The following is a 19,580-nucleotide window of genomic DNA, read 5'->3' on the forward strand; positions in this document are numbered from 1 at the left end:
AAAATAAGTACTCTTTTTAAAAACATAATTGCATTATTCTTAATAGTAATTCCTACACCTGAAACTAATGTAACATTATGTGTCAAATATACTCAATTAAAAAAAATCCTTAATATCTAATATGCAGATTTCCCCAGTTGTCTCATAAACTTTTAAATTAGTTTGAATCAGGATCCCATAGAAAATCCACAATTGCATTTGGTTGATATGCCTCTTAAGACTTTCTTAATCGATATATTATCCTTTCTCCTTTTTTTAAATGTTTGTTTTCAATGTTTATTCATTTCTGAGGAGAGGGAGGAGGAGCAGAGGCTGGAAACAGAGGATACAAAGCAGGCTCTTTGCTGATAGCAGAGAGCCGGATGCGGGGTTCAAACTAAAAAACCAGGAAGGAGATCATGACCCTAGCTGAAGTTGGATGTTTAAGAGACTGAGCCAGGTGCCCCCGCCTTTTTTTTTGATAACAGTTTTATTGAGATACAATTCATACGCCATACAATTCACTTACTTAAATGTACAATTCAGTGGTTTTTTTTTAGTATATTCACAAGAGTTTTACAACTCATGACAATCAACTTTAGAACATTTTCATCACCCAGAAAAGAAATTCCATACCCATTAGTTGTCACTCCTCATTTTTCCCCAAGCCTTAGGCAAGCAGTCTACTTTCTGTGACTATAGATTTGCTTATTCAATAAATGTACAGATTTACATTTCATATGAATGGAATCCTATAACATACAGTCTTCTGTGACTGGCTAATTTAGCATAACGTTTCCAAAATTCATATGTTGTGGCATGTATCAGTACTTCGTTTATTTTCATTGTTAAATAATGTTCCAGCGTATGAACATTTGAGTTGTTTTCTATTGAAAATAACACTGATATGAACATTTGTGTACAAGTGTCAAAGTGGGCATATATTTTCATTTCTCTGAATTATTGGGTCATATAAGAACTCTGTATCATTTGAGGAACTCAGACTATTTTCCAAAGTGGTTGTACCATTTTGTATTCCCACCAGCAGTGCTTGTGAGGGTTCTAATTTCTGTAATCTTGACCAACACTTGTCTCTCTTTTTTTTTTAAACCTTATTTTTTGCCAGTTGAATATATTTAACTGCTAAACTGCTGTCTTCGCTTTTAAGGAATTCACTATTGTATTGGACTGGTAATAATTATGTTTTATTGCATAGTAAAGGATATTATTATAATACTAAAAGTAATGGAAGGTTACTATGTTTCTAACACTGGTGATCACCAGACATAGTCATGGAAAGTTCTAGCCCCAAACCTAGGTAGCCACTTATGTTTTCCACATTGTTTCTTCTCTGTTTAAATTCATAAAACTTCCCATGCAGGATCTAGTCATATCTCACCTTCTCATATCTCCTGGAGCTAAATTTAGGTTAGTAAATTTGGTGGAGAAAAATACTAATTTCTTGATGGAGTGAAATCTGTTATGCAGGTATTATACAGGAATTTAAATTTTATAACATTAAAGATGTAATGAGGGACATTTATTAAGGGCATTAGTTTATTGTTTTTCTAGGAAAAAATTCAAGCAGCATGAAAGTCTTTCCCTTGAAAATCACTTGACTGTTTGACATGTGATCCTTCAGAACAATATTCTATGCATGTACAAACATAACTATGCATTTTTAAACTATAATTTTAATTATACTTAAAAGCTTTTTCCGCATCTTGTTTTTAAACATAATAGTTTATTTTGGAGATCTTTCCATGATCAGTATTTGTGGATTGTCTCATTAATTGTAACTGTTGCACAATACTCCAGTTAAGGATATACTTTATTCAACTGTCTATTGATGGGCAATTAATCATTCTCAGATTTTTTTTAATGTTTATTTTTGAGAAAGAGAGCGCACGTGCGCAATTGGGAGAGGGACAGAGAGAGACGGAGTCACAGAATCTGAAGCACGCTCCAGGCTCTGAGCTGTCAGTACAGTGCCTGACACTGGGCTCTAACTCACAAACCATGAGATCATGACCTATGCTGAAGTTGGACACTCAACTGACTGAGCCATCCAGGCACCCCAGTTTTTGACTCTTACAAGCAAAGCTGAAAAGGGACATTTTTACATATCTTTATATTTTTGTGAATAGATTGCCTGGATTAAAGGATATATGTATTTAAATTTTACTAGTCAAATTATCCTTCAGAAATACTAATTTTTATTCCATGATGTAATTTTTATGGGTATTGTCAAACTATAAAATTTGCAGTTCTGATAAATCAGCTTTTATGATGGTTGTTTCTCTTAATTGTCAATGAAATTTAGCTTACTTTCATGTCATTGGCCATTTGTAATGTATATGCAGGTTATCTATACTTGTCCTCTGCCCATTTTTGTTAGGTTTTGTTTTTATTTATTTTAACTAGGATAAAGGCTGTGTGCCTAAAGAAGGTTGCTTGTTGCAAATATTGTTCCCATGTGTCATTTATTAATGATGTAATTTAAAATATTAATTTGTGCTTACAAATCTACCCAAAGTTAAACATGAAGACAAGCATGGAGAAAATTGTATTTGTCACTGTCATGACAGTAGGCTAGAAGAATTTGTGGGGTTTAGAGTAAACTCTTCTAAAACATTGTCTGTGTGGATGATTCCTAGTCTGTGAACAAACTTGATACAAATAAGTTACGGGCTGATACAGAGTTACCTGTATTTTACTGCGAAAATGGTAGTAGCTCCTTTCAAAAAATAAAATGTTAATCCCCACTTATAATTCAATGCATGTTTATTATAGAAAGTTAAAAAAATTTTTTTTAATGTTTGTTTATTTTTGAGACAGAGAGAGACAGAGCATGAACGGAGGAGGGTCAGAGAGAGGGAGACACAGAATCTGAAGCAGGCTCCAGGCTCCAAGCTGTCACCAGAGAGCTGGACGTGGGGCTCGAACTCACGGACTGTGAGATCATGGCCTGAGCCGAAGTCGGATGCTTAACTGACTGAGCCATCCAGGAGCCCCTAGAAAGTTTTAAAAGTTCCTGAAGCTATAAAGAAAACGTCACTTATATTGATGTTACTTAGAAGTAATACTTTTTTTTTTTTTTTTAAACTAAGTTCTGTGCCCAACATGGGGCTTGAACTTGTGACTCCGAGATCAAGAATTGCATGCTGTACGACTGAGCCAGCTAGGCACCCCTAGAAGTAATACTTGTAATACATTTTCTTCTGAATATGCTATAGTTCATCTCAAAAATCAGATACTGCGTATTCATTTTTTAAACTTAATATATTCTGAACATTTTCCCAGCTGTTATTTAACCTTTTCTCTCTTGTTGGACCTGGGGATTTATTTTCCTTTCTAAAAAATACTATCTTTTTTTTTCCTCCAGTTTATTTATTTATTTTGAGAGACAGACTGCGCCACACACATGAGTGATTGGAGGAGAGGCAGAGAGAGAGAGGGAGAGAGAGAGAGAATCATAAGCAGGCTCTGCCCTCAGTGCAGAACCCAATGCTGGGCTCGAGCCCACAAACTGAGATTATGACCTGAGCTAAAGTTGGACACTTAACCGACTGAGCCTCCCACGTGCCCCTAAACAATACTGTCTTGAATACATTTTTATATCTATATTTGTGTGTTTTGCACATAAGTTTCTGGTACTGGATATATTGGGTCAAAAGTTATGAACATCTCCATATACATTTAGAGAAGATATTTGGAACTGATTTTGACAAGATAAGATGCAATAGTAAAAATGCTAATTTTCTAGAGGGCTAGGAAACCATTAAAGACTTGGCTACTATGCCTTGGTTTTACATAGTTATATATGGAAAGTTAATGGGATTAGATTAGCCAAAACGATTTTGAAAAAGAAGAGCAAAGCTAGAAAATTCATAATACCCAATTTTAAGATGCAGTATAAAGGAATACTAATCAAGAGAGTGTGATATATTGAACTAAAGAAACAGAATAGAGAACTGAGAAATAGACTTAAATATAGTCAACTGATTTTTTGACAAAGGTGCAAATAATTCACTGGAGAAAGGACAGTCTTTTCAACATATGGTGTTGCAAAAATTGCTCATCTGTATGTAAAGAAGTAAGCCTCAACCTATATAATGTATTTTATGCAAAAAGTAACTCAGCATGGATCATAAACCTAAATATAAATCATAAAGCATTAAAACCCCTGGAAGAAAGCCTTGAGAAAAGTCTTCTTGACCTTGAGTTTGGCCGAGAGCTCTTAGATACAGCACCAGAGGCATGATCCCTGAAAAGAAAAAAATTGATGAAGTGAACTTCATCAAAATTTAAAACTATTTTCTGTGAAGGACACAGATAAGAGAATGAAAAGACAAGCCATGAACTGGGAGAATGTATTTGTAAACCACATATCTGAGAAAGAAATGAGAATATTCTGGGGAGGGACATGGGAATCTGGTGGGCGTTTCCAGGTGATTTTTTAAAAAATTTTTTTTAATCTTTATTTTTGAGAGAGAGAGAGAGAGAGACAGAGTGAGAGCAGGGGAGGAACAGAGAGAGAGGGAGACACAGAATCCGAAGCTGGCTCCAGACTCCAAGCTGTCAGCCCAGAGCCCGACGTGGGTCTCGAACCCATGAACTGCGAGATCATGACCAGAGCCGAAGTCGGACGCTTAACCGACTGAGCCATCCAGGCACCCCTCCAGGTGATTCTGATGTAAAACAAGGTTCCTATTCCTCATATTCAGTGTGATTCTGTGTTTTGCTTTATAAGTAGAATGACTTTATGTTCCAGTGTTATGTATTTATACATTTTTTTATTAGCCAAAAAAGAGGTACTTTAAAATTCACTGTTATGTTTATGTGACTACTCTACCACCAAGTACCATCTTCTCATGTAACCATGACACATACCTGTGAAATTATAACCAGAGGTGTTCTTTAAGCTTTGGAATTTTTATGTTAATAGTGTATATAATTTTTTCCCAAGGATTTTTCTATGTGATCTTTTTATTTTTTAGTTTTCTTTACTTAAAAAAAATTTTTTTTAACCTTTATTTATTTTTGGGAGTGAGACAGAGCACGAGTGGGGGAGGGAGACACAATCTGAAACAGGCTCCAGCTGCTCATTGTCAGTACAGAGCTCCACCCAGGGCTCGAACCCATGAACTGCGAGATCATGACTTGAGCCCAAGTCCCATCTTAACTGACTGAGCCACCCAGGCACCCCTAATTTTCTTTAATTTTTTATTTTGAGAGAGCAAGTGAGTGTGCAAGTGCACAAACGGGAGGGGGGCAGAGAGAAGGAGAGACAGAATCCCAGGCAGGCTTCACGCCATCAGCACAGAGCCACATGTGGGCCTCGAACTCATGAACTATGAGGACATGATGCAAGCTGAAATCAAGATTCAGACACTTAACTGACTGTGCCACCCAGGTGCCCCTATATGATGTTCTTTTTTTTTTTTTTTTTTCCAACGTTTATTTTATTTTTGGGACAGAGAGAGACAGAGCATGAACGGGGGAGGGGCAGAGAGAGAGGGAGACACAGAATCAGAAACAGGCTCCAGGCTCTGAGCCATCAGCCCAGAGCCTGAGGCGGGGCTCAAACTCACGGACTGCGAGATCGTGACCTGGCTGAAGTCGGACGCTTAATCGACTGCGCCACCCAGGCGCCCCCCCTATATGATGTTCTTAATGAGTAGTTGATAGTTGTGATTTTTGTTCAGGCAAGGAAATTACTTCATAACATGTCTAATGTATTTCTGAAGCAGTAATTTAGTAAATGAGAACACTAGGAAAAAGTATTGCTAAGTTGAATATTTTAGCTTCTCATGTAATGCTCTACAAACACCTGGAGAAGGATTTGGGGCCTAGGTAAATCATCATTATGTTATTCTTATATATAATTAAAACTATAAATATTAACTTCAGAAATATGGAGAACATTTAAAATTTGTTATTTTTGTTTATGTATACTTTTGTCTACCAATATTGAGTGCTTACATGTGTCAGGCACTGTTGTAGGTGCCAAGGGTACAGTGAACAAAACCCTTGACTCATGGTGCTTATATTCTAGTGGGAGAGATAGACAATGAACAAAAAGTATATGGCATCTTAGAAAGTGGTTAAGCGCTAAGGAGAAAAGAGTAAAATAGTTAAGTAGGGGTCTGAAGTTAGGAAGAGGATATTAAAAATTTTTGTGTGTGTGACAATTTAGATATTTCTGAAGAAATGTGTCTTTTGGAATGTTCTCATAAGGGGCAGAGTTAACTAACCATGAAGATCTGAAGAACATCTTACTTGAGAGCTAAAAGATAGTGTGTTGGGGCACCTGGGTGGCTTAGTTGGTTAAGCATCAGATTTAGGCTGAGGACATGCTCATGATTTTGAGCTCCACATGGGGCTTTCTGCTATCAGCGTGAAGCCTGCTTCAGATCCTCTGTCTCCCCCCCGCCTCCCCACTCCCCTCTGCTCCTCCCCTGCTCACACTCTCTCCCTCAAAAAAAAAAAAAGAATAGTGTGTGTTATTCTTTGTTGTATGCCCTCGTGGGTTAATGAAGTAGAAGGCAGTGAGTAAAAAGTTGAATTATGTTTATTTTCTGTTGTAAAGGCTTGTAGTTAGACTTTTCTTTCTTTTTTTCTTTTTTTGTTAAGTGCTATTTAGTGCAACTAATTTCTTGGGTTTTTATGGGTTGTGATTTTAGTCCCTACAAGCAGCTTTAGAGACTGAAGACTCAGGGTTAAAACTTAAAACTGTTCATATTTCCCAGTGGGGTTAGAGTGTAGGCATTATGTACTTTAGTATTTAGTACCCCTTTGAGTTTTCTGCTAAATCTCATTCTTCCTTAATATTAATACAGAGGCATTATAATATAGCGATTAAAGTTTGGGCTTTAGAGTAAGACAGCTAGGTTCTGGTTCTGAACCGGTGATCTTGGGCAAATTATTTAACCTCTGTAGGCCTTTAGTTTCTTCTGTAAAATGGGATGAAGGGGAATGTGGCATATGCTTTGTTAGGAATACTGTGAGAATTAAGTATTATGTTAGTACATGTGAAGGTACTTAGAATGTGCCTGCTATGTGAAAAGCAGTCAGTAAATGTTAGTTGGTGTTAGTGTTAGCAACACTGTTTTGAGTGGTATTTTTCACTTTATAAGTAATAACATGTGCATCATGTAGGATCATATTAAATGAAAAGTTTTATTATGCCTACTACTCTATCCCTTCCCATATCCCTGGTTGTATTTCCCAGAGGTGGTGGTGTTTTTTTTCCATTTTTTCATTTAAAAAATTGTACTAACCACTTAACATAAAATTTCCCATTTTAACCTTCTTTAAAAACATTTTTTTTTTCTTAGGGGAACCTGGGTGGTTTAGTTGGTTCGGTGTCTGACTCTTGATTTCGGCTCAGGTCATAATTTCATGGTTCCTGAGATCGATCCCCATGTTGGGTTCTGTGCTGTCAGTGAGGAGCCTGCTTGGGATTTTCCCTTTCTCAAAATAAATAAACATTAAAAAAAAAATTTTTTTAAGTGGTTTCCACACCCAATGGAAGTCAGGACCCTGAGATTAAGAGTACTGTGCTCTTCTGACTGAGCTAACCAGGTGCCCCCTTCCATTTTAGCCATTTTTAAGTATATACTTTAGTACTTAATACCATTAATTTTTGTACTTTATTTTTTTTTATTTTATTTAAAAAAAAATTTTTTTTTTTCAACATTTTATTTTATTTTTGGGACAGAGAGAGACAGAGCATGAACAGGGGAGGGGCAGAGAGAGAGGGAGACACAGAATTGGAAACAGGCTCCAGGCTCCGAGCCATCAGCCCAGAGCCTGACGCGGGGCTCGAACTCACGGACACGCGAGATTGTGACCTGGCTGAAGTCGGACGCTTAACCGACTGCGCCACCCAGGCGCCCCACTTTTTTTTTAAAGTTTATTTATTTTGAAAGAGACAGAGATAGCGTGAGTGGGGGAGGGGCAAGGAGAGAGAAAGAATCCCAGGCATGCTACACACTGCAAGCACAGAGCCCAACGAGGGACTCAAACTCACAAAACCATGAGATTGTGACATCAACCAAAACCAAGAGTTGAATGCTTAATCAACTGAGCCACCCAGATGCCCCCAAAATATTTTTATTTCCCATATAATATTTTGTTTTCCATATAGTTACCTTATTTTGCTTACTCATTTACTTTTCTATGTAGTTACCACTAATCCCAAGAATTTTTTTTGTAATAGCTTTATTGAGATATTTATATTCCATGTAATTCTGCCACTTATAGTGTTTAATCCAGTGGTTTGTAGCATATTTACAGAGTTATGCAATCATTGTTACTACAACCAATTTTAGCATATTTTCATCACCTACCAAGAAAACTTTTTTTTAAGTATGCTTTATGCCCAGTGTAGAGCCCACTGTGGGGCTCGAACTACAATCATGAGCTCAAAACCTGATCTGAGATCAAGTCAAACACTTAACCGACTGAGCCACCCAGGGGACCCCCCCCTCCAGTTTTTTTTCCGCTAGGAAAATCTCTTAACCGTTAGCAGTCATACCCCCTTTCTCAGCAACCTCTTCAATCCTAAACAATCACTAATCTACTTTTTCTGTGTATTAGACTTGCCTGTTCTAGTGCTTGCTTTGGCAGCACATATACTAGATTTGTCTGTTCTGAACATTTTGTATAGATGGAATTGTACAGTATGTATATATACATATATATATACACATATACACAGATACATTTATACATATATATATATATATATATGATCTTTTGTTACTGACTTCTTTAACTTAGCACAATGTTTTCAAAATTCATCTGTTGCTGAATAAAATCATTGTATGGACATAATGCATTTTGTTTATCCATTTGTCTGTTGATGGACATTTGGGTTGTTTCTACTTTTTGGCTATTATGAATAATGCTTCTGTGAACATTTATGTACATATTTTGTGTGGATATTCTTTTCATTTCTCTTGGGTGTGTATCTAGGGGTGGAATTGCTAGATTATATGGTAACTGTTCAATCTTGTGGGAAATTACAGACAGTTCTCCAAAGCGGCTGTATCATTTTACTTTTCATCAGTCTCCTGAAGTATTCTGAATTTTATTCTGCATAGTTGCCTTCTGTATCTAGTTTATAGCTGTTTACTGAGTTTACTGTCTTTGCCATCAGCCTGGGTGTTTCATGCTCCTACCTGTGTTATATTGGCTGTTTACCTTATTGTCTGTGTCTTTGGTTCATTCTCATGTTTTAGTATATCATATCCTTCAGTAGATGTTTTTGAGGAGGTGTGCATAGCACATGAATTTTTGAGCTCTTATTCTTTTTTTTTTTTTTTTTTAACGTTTATTCATTTTTGAGAGACAGAGACAGAGCATGAGCAGGGAAGGGGCAGAGAGAGAGGGAGATACAGAATCCGAAGCAGGCTCCAGGCTCTGAGCTGTCAGCACAGAGTCCGATGCGGGGCTCGAACTCACGAACTGCAAGATCATGACCTGAGCCGAAGTCGGACACTCAACCGACTGAGCCACCCAGGCGCCTCTAGAGCTCTTATTCTAACTTGAGCTCTTACTGAATTTGAGTTGCTTGGCAGGGTATAGAATTCTAGGTTGGAAATCACATAGCTTTAGAATTTTGAGGCTATTGCTCTATTATCTTCTTGGTTCCAAACGGGCTTTTTGAAATTCAGAACCATTCTAAATCCTGCCCATTATATGTGAATTCTTTTCTTCTGGAAATTTGCAAGATCATCTTTGTGTTCCCACTGTTCTGAAATTTCACATTGCTGTGGGTACTTTTAATCTGGAAACTCGTGTTCTTCAGCATTGAAAAATTTTCTTGAGTTATTTCAATGATATTTTCTCCTATAAATTTTTTTTGCTGTTATCTTTTGGAAGTGCCTGTTACGTGGATGTTGGATTGCCTGGATTAATCTCTAATTTACATTGTCTTTGAGGTGCCTGAGTGGGTCAGTTGGTTAAGCATCCAATTCTTGATGTCAACTCAGGTCATGATCTCTCACTGTCTGCTGGGCATGGAACCTGCTGATTCTGTCTCTCCCCTTCTGCCCCTCCTTTAGTTACACTCACTGTCTCCCTGTCAAAAAAAAAAAAAAATTCTTTGTATCTGATTTTCAGTTTCTTTGTGTTTTTATTTTTGTTACTATTTATTATTTTTTTAAGTAATCTCTACCCTTAATGTGGGGCTTGAACTCACTACCCCAAGATCAAGAGTTGCATGATCTACTCACTGAGCCAGCCAGGTGCCCCATGTTTTTATACTTTTACTCTTGATTTCAGCTCAGATTATGATCTCATGAGGCAACTATGCAGAATAAAATTCATGCACTGACAGTGTGGAGTCTGCTTGGGATTCTGTCTCTCTTCCTCTCTCTCTGTCCCTCCCCCACTCATGGCCCCCCCTTCTCTCTCTCTCTCTCTCAAAATAAATAAAAACTTTAAAAAAATTACCTCACCTGGAGTGCTTAGCTGACTCAGTAGGAGGAGCATGTGGCTCTTGATCTCAGGGTTGTAAGTTTGAGCCCCACACTGGGTGTGGAGATTACTTAAAAAAAAAAAAAAAAACCTTGGGTGCCTGAATGGCTCAGCTGGTTAGGCGTCTGGGTCTTGATTATGGCTTAGGTCATGATCTCACAGTTTGTATGAGCCCCTTTTTGGTCTTCCTGCTCACAGCGAGGAGCCTACTTGCGATTCTTTCTCTCCCTATCTCTGCCCCTCTCCCAGATCACACTCTGTCACAAAATAAATAAACTTAAAAAGAAATAATTAACTCACCTTTATCTTTCACCCCTTCTGTGGAGTTATTCATTTTTGTTTTATGTAGCATTTTTAGTATAATTTACATACAATAAAATGTACTGATTTTAAGGGTGTGGCTTGATTAATTTTGACAATTCCCATTTAGTCACCACCTCTGTGAAATTATAGAACATTTCCGTAATTCCAGACAGTTCCTTCATACCCCTTCCCAGTAATTTTCCCCCACATCATCCCAGGCAGCTACTCTTGTTTGCTATCACTATAGCTTTTATTTTTGCCTGTTTCAGAGATTTATGTAAATGAAATCATACAGTATGTATTCCTGGGTTTGGCTGCTTTTCCTCAACATATTGTTTTTGAGATTCACATATGTTACATGTAGTTTGTTCCTTTTGATGAGTAGTATTCCATTGTATCAATATACCCTAATTTGTTTATCTCTTTCTCTGTTTGATAGGCATTTTTCCAGTTTTTGCTACTTGGAATAAAGCTGTTATGAACATTTTTGTTAAGATCTTTTAGTGGACATTCATTTTTATCTCTTGGGTAAATAGAATACCTAAGAGTAGAATTTCTGTATGTTTATCTCTGCTGTTTTTATTTAAAGAGTTCTATCTTGATACCTGATTTTTATTTTTATCTTTTTAAAAAAATTTTTTTTAACGTTTATTTATTTTTGAGACAGAGAGAGACAGAGCATGAACGGGGGAGGGTCAGAGAGAGGGAGACACAGAATCCGAAACAGGCTCCAGGCTCCGAGCTGTTAGCACAGAGCCCGACGCAGGGCTCGAACTCACGGACTGCGAGATCATGACCTGAGCCGAAGTCCGCTGCTCAACCGACTGACCCACCCAGGCGCCCCGATATCTGATTTTTAAAAATAACATTGTTTTTGAGTCTTGGTTGCAGTGTTTTCTCCGAACTTTCTGAAGACATTGTATATTTTTATGTAGCGGTAGATGCTGATTTATTTTTTTAAGCTTATTTTTCCCTCATAGACTGTTTCTTCCACGTTGTTTTTTGTTTTTTAATTTTTTTTTAATGTTTATTCATTTTTTAGACAGAGACAGAATGTGAGTGGGTTAGGGGCAGAGAGAGAGGGAGACACAGAATCCGAAGCAGGCTCCAGGCTCTGAGGCTGACGCAGGGCTCGAACTCATGAGCTGTGAGATCATGACCTGAGCCTAAGTCGGACGCTCAACCGACTGAGTCCCCCAGGAGCCCCCCAGGTTGTTTTTGATAAGAAAGATTCATGTTAAAGACTTTACCTTAAGTCTGGTAATCTTTGGTTATCTGCTCAGTAGTCTTTTTTTTTGTTTTTTGTTTTTTTGTTTTTTCAGTTGAGGTTTAATATACAGTAAAGTGTATGCCTAGAATGAGAGAAAACATTTTTAGTGCTCCAAAAGGCACTCTTGTACCCCTTCCAAGTCTGTACCCTCACTCCCCTAAACCATTAATTAGGGGTGTCTGGCTGGCTCAGTTGGTAAAGCATGCAACTCTTTATCTCAGGGTTCTGCGTTCAAGCCGCACAATGGGCATACAGCTTACTTAAAAAACAAAACAAAACACACACACAAAACCTAGGGGGCACCCGGATGGTTCAGTAAGTTAAGCGTCTGACTCTTGGTTTTATTGGTTTCAGCTCTGGGCATGATCTCACAGTTTGTGAGTTCGAACCACACATTGGGCTCTGTGTTGGCAGTGCAGAGCCTGCTTGGGATTCTGTCTCTACCCCCCCCCCCCCCCCCCGCAAAATAAATAAACTTAAAAATACCCTATAGCCACTGATTATTTTGATGATTTCTATCATAATTTAGTTTTGCCTATTTTTCAACTTCATGTAAGTGAAATTACTCCATTTTTTCTTCTTTGTTATACATTCTTATAATTGTTTTTAGCAGTTATCCTAAATCAGAGTTTCTCAACTTTAATACAATTGACATTTGGAGCCAGTGATTTTTTGTTGTGGGGTAGGGGGCTATCCTGTGTGTTGTATGATGTTTAGCAGCATCCCTGGCTGCTACCCACTAGGTACCTGTAGCAGCCGTCTCTCAGTTGTGACAACCAGTCTTCAAGCATTACAAGATGTCTCCTTGGAGGGTAAAATTGTCCCTGGTTAAGAACCACTGCCCTAGATATTTCAATCTGCATTCTTTTTTTTTTTTTTTTTTAATATGTATGTATGTATGTAATCTCTATACCCAAGGTGGAACTTACACTCATAACCCAGAGATCAAGAGTTGCATGCTCTTCTGACTGAGCCAGCCAGGTGCCCCTCAGTCTGCATACTTTATTTTTTTCAAGTTTATATATTTTGAGAGAGAGTGCACATGTGTACAGGTAGGGGAGGGGCAGAGAGAGAGAGGGAGAGAGAGAATCCCAAGCAGGCTGAGCACTGTCTGTGCAGAGCCCAATGTGGGGCTCCATCCCACGAACCATGAATTTTGACATGAGCCAAAATCAAGAGTCAGATGCTTAACCACTGAGCAACCCACACACCCCTGCATTCTTAACTTATTACATTTTAGTCTGAGTTAGTGCTTTTCAAAAAAAGTGAGAACCACATAACAATTGAATTCCAGTCTGTCCTCCTTACCCTTTGTGCTACTGATATCACATTTTAGTTACACATGTCTTATAAACCTCTAAGGCAATAATAGTATTGTTGTTTTACATATTTAATCCTTGTAAAATAAGCAGAAAATCTCAAACACGTGCACACTTTAAAAAATATTTATGAGAGAAAAAGAGTGTGTGTATGTGTGTGTGTGTGAGTGAGAGAGAGACAGACAGACAGAGGAGCAGAGAGGGAGCTAGAACCCGAAGCAGGCTCTAGGCTCTGAGCTGTCAGCCTGGAAATGGGGCTCAAACTCAGGAACTGCGAGATCATGACCTGAACTGAAGTTGATGCTTAACTGACTGAGCCACTCAGGTGCCCCCCCCTTTTTTTCCTTTTCTTGTTTAAAAATATTATTTATTTTTGAGAGAGAGAGAGACAGACACAGACAGAGTGCAAGTGGAGATAGAGCCTGACATGGGGCATGAGCCCACAAACCGTGAGATCATGACTTGAGCCGAAGTCAGATGCTCAACTGACTGAGCCACCCAAGCACCCCACTTTTTTTCTTTTTTAATTAAAAAAAATTTTTTTTTAACATTTATTTATGAGAGATAGAGCGAGACAGAGCATGAGTGGGGAGGGGCAGAGAGGAGTGTGGGACACAGAATCCAAAGCAGGCTCCAGGCTCTGAGCTGTCAGCACGGAGCCCAACGTGGGGCTGGAACTCACGGACCACAAGATCATGACCTGAGCTGAAGTCGGATGCTTAACCAACTGAGCCACCCAGGCACCCTCCCCCCGCCCCCCCGCCTTTTTAATATTTATTTTTGAGAGAGAGAGAGACAAACAGAGTGTGAGTGGGAGAGGGACAGAGAGAGAGGGAAACACAGAATTTGAAACAGGCTTCAGTCCTTGAGCTGTTAGCACAGAGCCCGATGTGGGACTTGAACTCAAAAACAGTGAGTTCATGACCTGAGCTGAAGTCAGTTGCTTAGCTGACTGAGCCACCCAGGCACCCCCTCAACCCCCCCCTTTTTTTTAAATAAGGCAAATATTCATGAGACTACAGCACCCAGGTCAAAAAATAGAACTATTTTTCAGCTATCCAGGAATCCTTCCCATGTCCCATTTTGATTATAACCTCTTCCCCCTCCCCTTCCCAGATAACCATTGTTCTGACTCCTAATCATTTCCTTATTCTTTATAGTTTTATCACCAAGTATGCATTCGTAGACTATCGTGTTACTCATTTTTAAAAATTTCGGGTTTTTTACTTTTTTTTAAATTACAGTTTACCCCTCTGCCTCTTTCTTTACATTTTTTTCTCTTGAAGAACCCTGGCCAAAGTTTGAATTTTACTGATTGCACATCTCATGTTGCAGTTAAGCATGTTCCTTCATCCTCTGTGTTTATTACAAATTGGTAGCTGGATTCACAGCCTTGGTCAGACTCTGGTTCAGTCCTTTAGGCATTGCTATAGGCAGTATTGTGTTCTTTAATCAGGAGTTATGTTACTGGTTTTCTCTCTTATTGTCATGTTAGCAGTTGGGCTTTATGCCCAGATCAATTAAATTATTGATAGTTGCAAAACAGTAACATTCTGTTACTTCTTTTTTATTTATTAGTTGGGATACTTTTATTAAGAGAAGTTTCTCTGGGGTGCATGGGTGGCTTGGTTAAGCGTCCGACTTCGGCTCAGGTCATGATCTCACGGTCCATGAGTTCAAGCCCCACGTCGGGCTCTGTGCTGACCGCTCAGAGCCTGGAGCCTGTAGCCTGTTTCGGATTCTGTGTCTCCCCCTCTCTCTGTCCCTCCCCTGTTCATGCTCTGTCTCTCTCTGTGTCAAAAATAAATAAACGTTAAAAAAAAAAATTAAAAAAAAAAAAGATGTTTCTGCTTATCTACTAGTTATCCAGAGCTACAGGATACATACTTGGTTCTATGTCTTTATCTCTTTCAAGATAGCAGATTAGTTCCCTATTATTCTTTAAGAACTATTTTTAAAATAGTGTTATTGTGAATTTAGGAATTCAAACATCTGATGGGTTTTAATCAATGGTAATTATTAACATCATTGATTCTCAGATTGTCTTACTGTTGGCCAATTGAAGCCTACTACATTAGCTCTTGAATAACTTGATCCACTCCAGGTGTTCTTTATAGCATTCTTGCTATAGGGTATGACCAAGTGTTTGAGGCTTATCTTTTACATTTCCTGCTCCAGATTGGTAACTACCGGGTTTCTCCAAGACACCCTAGTTATTAGTGGAAAATGATATTTGAGAATGTCATCTGGGCATTAGGTATGTGCATTGCTGAGTTATCATTTTGTCTAGGACAGAGTTAGGAGTGATGTATGTACATCTTTCCACACACAGCCACGCACACACACATTTTAAGACTTAATCTCTTTTATATGACATCTATATATCCTTTTTCCCATACCCAAAATTCTGTTCTTAAGGATATAGGGAATAACGGATTAAAATGTCATCATCATTATTTTTTTAATGTTTATTTTTGAGAGGGAGAGAGACAGAGGGCGAGTGGGGGAGAGGCAGAGAGAGAGGGAGACGCAGAATCTGAAGCATACTCTAGGCTCTGAGCTGTCAGCACAGAGCTCGACACGAGGCTCGAACCCCCAAGCCACGAGATCATGACCTGAGTGAGCCTAAGTCGGATGTTTAACCGACTGAGCCACCCAGGCACCCCTAAAATATCACATTATTAATTACTCATTTGTTTTATCCCACATTATACAGTAGTCTCAGAATAGCAATACTACTAATACTGTTAGCCATACGATTGCTGAGCAGTTGCATAAATTATTTTGCATATGCTATCTCCATTTCCTCTGTAGAGCTGTACTGTCTATCTATACCATCAGATTACATTGATATTACATACTGTATTCTTTTAATCACCTATTTTTAGTTCTATAAGCAATTATAGAGTTCAGTGGAACTATATACATAGTTCAGAGGTTGACATACTTTTTCTGTAAAAGGCCAGATAGCAGATATTTTAGGCTTTGTAGGCCAGAAGGAAAAAATCAAAGTTATTATTACATAGTTACTTACATAACGAGAGAAACCAAACTTCCACAAAACCCTATTGACAAAATTCAAAATGTAAATAGTTGAGTATAATTTTTTATAATGTAGGTCTAATGAGAAGAATGGAATTAATTTTGGGGGTTAGATAATGCTTAATTGGGGTTCAGACCTATTATTAAGATTGATTGCAGTTGTTCATTTGTTAATGTTGATCTCTAATGAGATTTTCTTTTCAAAAAGTCTACACACAGATTGGTACTGCCAAATACAAACATCAATCCGTGAGTATATGATTTTAATGGAAATAATTTATCGTTTGGAAGGCATTTATAAAATTCTGTTAGATTCTTGATATTTGTCTTTCAGCGTATCATTATAGTACAGATTAGTCACTTCCAATTGTAGGTTAGGTTGAAGCTCCTCAGTTGCACAGTTATACATGGATTGATTTTAAAATATGAATTTTCTGGGGTGCCTGGGTGGCTCAGTTGGTTAAGTGTCCAACTTCGGCCCAGGTCATGATCTTGCGGTTTGTGAGTTCAAGCCCCGCGTCGGGTTCTGTGCTGACAGCCAGAGCCTGGAGCCTGCTTCGGCTTCTGTGTCTCCGTGTCTCTCTGCCCCTCCCCGACTTGTGCTCTGTCTCTCTCTGCCTGTCAAAAATAAATAGAAAATTAAAAAATAAAATAAAATATGAATTTTCTATTTTACTTAGGGTCCAAAAAACACTGCTGAAATTGTCCTTTGAGCTCAGAAAATAGATATTTTGCAAATTTGTGTGGGAATGGAGACCTTAATTTTTGACTGAACAGGAAGCATATAAAGCAGTTTGCCATTATATACGATTCTAATAGCTTTAGTTATTAAAATATTTTAGGCTTTACCTGCAGTATGTTTCTTATATAAGCAGTCTTTTGCTGATTTTAAGTTCATCAAGAATCCAAGTTTTCAGCAAAAGCTAAATTTTCAAATCCATTTGGTGTTCTACAATAATGGTTGTGGCTGATTTTTTTTCTTTTTTTTTTTTTAATTTTTTTTTTCAACATTTATTTATTTTTTTTTTTGGGACAGAGAGAGACAGAGCATGAACGGGGGAGGGGCAGAGAGAGAGGGAGACACAGAATCGGAAACAGGCTCCAGGCTCTGAGCCATCAGCCCAGAGCCTGATGCGGGGCTCGAACTCACAGACCGCGAGATCATGACCTGGCTGAAGTCGGACGCTTAACCGACTGCGCCACCCAGGTGCCCCCTGATTTTTTTTCTTTAGAAAAATGTTGAGTCCATTCCTTGGGCTCAAAAAATGGCAGTAAAACTACCAAGCCATGGAACTGCTGAGTGGTGGGACAAGTGAGGATATTCAGCTTCTGTTTTGGAACCAATGATGGTGAAATCCCCGAAAGCAAATGAAATTTATCTTTTGGCACTACTGGTCTATAAGACATGATGGGTTCAGATATTTTCCTGAGAATACCTGCTGCTGAGTGATACAGTGAATAACCATAGTCTTGAAATACCTTATACATTTTACATTTTCACAAGTTTTGTTAATTTGTCCCCACTAAGCCTTTTTCTTACCACACACATTTTACCACCATTGCTTGTAGCATTTCTTAGATTCCACTTCAGGTTATACTGAATTAATGATTTCTTAAGTTTGAAAATACTCTTTACTCTAGTAGTTTCACATAGGCATTCATAGAGGCTAATTTTTTAGTTACTCAAACTCTGTATTGATTGATCAAATAAATAACTGATAAGTAATCTGCAACATCTGTTAACTCATCTGTATTCAAGGAAACCTGCTAGAAATCATTTGCCTTGTTTTTAAATTGACTATTGCTATTGCTCCCAATATCCTCAACTTGCTTGAACAACTGTTCTCTCTGGAAAGGCTAATAATCTTAAACAAGTTCGTTTTCTCTAGACACATTTCCTTGACTGCTGTAATCAAACATTATTTAATTAACTCACCATTAGTAAATGGCTTTCCTTGCTAGGCTGACAAATGAGCTACTCACACACATAGTGTGGTTGCAGTTTCATTTTTTCATTTTATGAAGAAATTAATATGAGATAATTTAAAATTTTCTGATTTTCTAATGCTTTCCTGTGAGTTGGGAACTCTTATGATGAGTACAATCTGGTAATGTCTCTATATGTTGTATTCTTTTAGCATAGTTATAGTGTCATTACATAATAAAGACAACGCTTTGCCATCTAATTTGATGACAAAACATACTCCACTGTGCCTTGATGTGTGACATTTAAAGTGCACTTTCTTGTTTTGACATGATGGGTTATGCACTCATAAATAAAATTAAAATGTCATGTACAGCAGTATGTGTGACACTCCATGCTGTCAGATACAACTACATCACTGCAATTTATAGTGCACCGTGATGCAGCAATGTGAGAGGGCACCACATAGTCTCTATTGCAGCTGCTCAACTCTGCATTGCAGCATTAGAACAGCCAAGCCAATCATAAAAAAAATGAGTGTGATGGTGTTCCCATAAAACTTTATTTTATGGACATTGAAATTTGAATTTTTTTTTTTTTTTTTAAATTTGAAAAGTACTTGTTAGTATTTAATGAACCTCTCTCCATGTGGTTTCAGGCTTCAGGCTACCAGGACACAGGCTCCCCCCACACTCTTAATCTTCTCCCCAGCTCTTCTACTGAAGAATTTGGCCTTCACGATGACAGGCTGTTTGGGGAGCTTTCCCTTTCCCAAAACTTTGTAGTAGCCCGATTGCACCACATCAATGATAGGAGCAGCTCCAGTCTTATTTTTGGCAGCATTTACCTGTTTCTGCTCACTAACCAAGGTCCACAGTTTATCAAGGTTGACAGTTGGGCAGAAGCTTTAGTTCCTTTTTAAGTGGTAATGTCTCATACCAACTTTTTCAAAGTAACCTGGATGATATTTGTCAAAGTTGATCCTGTGGTGATACATGCCACCAGCATTACCCCGGCCTCCTGGGTGCTTCCGGTGCTTGCCGATGCAGCGGTGGCCGTGGCTCACGTGGCCCTGGCTCACGTGGCCCCGAAGTTTCTGGGTCTTCCTCAGTCTGGATGGGATATCGGTGGCCCAGAAGAAAGAGTGAAATTTGAATTTTATGTGTTTTTAGGCATCGCAAATATTCTTTGTATTTAACCACATATTTCCCTTTCAACTGTTTTTCATCAGTCCTTGCAGGGTACTTTTTTTGTT

At 38.3% G+C, this 19,580-nt stretch overlaps 1 protein-coding gene and 1 pseudogene across 1 annotated transcript in view; one reads left to right on the forward strand and one right to left on the reverse strand.

Annotated features, from left to right (window-relative positions):
- UBE2R2 (ubiquitin conjugating enzyme E2 R2) overlaps positions 1-19,580 on the forward strand; it is a 115,972-nt gene that overhangs the window by 14,600 nt on the left and 81,792 nt on the right. The window lies entirely within an intron of this gene.
- LOC112849685 (large ribosomal subunit protein uL15 pseudogene) lies at positions 18,940-19,460 on the reverse strand (annotated as a pseudogene).

This window comes from Puma concolor, chromosome D4, assembly GCF_028749965.1.
Source record: "Puma concolor isolate L17-30 chromosome D4, mPumCon1.1.hap2, whole genome shotgun sequence".
NCBI classification, from domain to species: Eukaryota; Metazoa; Chordata; class Mammalia; order Carnivora; family Felidae; genus Puma; species Puma concolor.